This window comes from Drosophila sulfurigaster, chromosome 2R, assembly GCF_023558435.1.
Source record: "Drosophila sulfurigaster albostrigata strain 15112-1811.04 chromosome 2R, ASM2355843v2, whole genome shotgun sequence".
Lineage (NCBI taxonomy): Eukaryota > Metazoa > Arthropoda > Insecta > Diptera > Drosophilidae > Drosophila > Drosophila sulfurigaster.
Window position 1 is genome coordinate 29,462,864 of NC_084882.1, and position 286 is coordinate 29,463,149.

Here is a 286-nt window from a genome sequence, read left to right on the forward strand (position 1 = left end):
TTGAAACTCATTTTTTTTTTCAAATAGGTCAAATAACGTAATTCCCTTGAATTCAAATTCGAATTTAACTTAGGTTTCGCGTTTAAGTTGCTTTCAAGCTTTGAACTCATTCAAGTGGTCAACTCTCCCTAAATTCATTACGCACTCAAAGTATGTATTGCAGCTTGCTGCTCATTTCTGTTCGCCTGGAACATGCACACATACACATAGACACCTACATTTCTTACTTGGATGCCACGCAACATCCAAAAAGACCCTGCACTACCAGTTGAGGTAACAGGGGAAC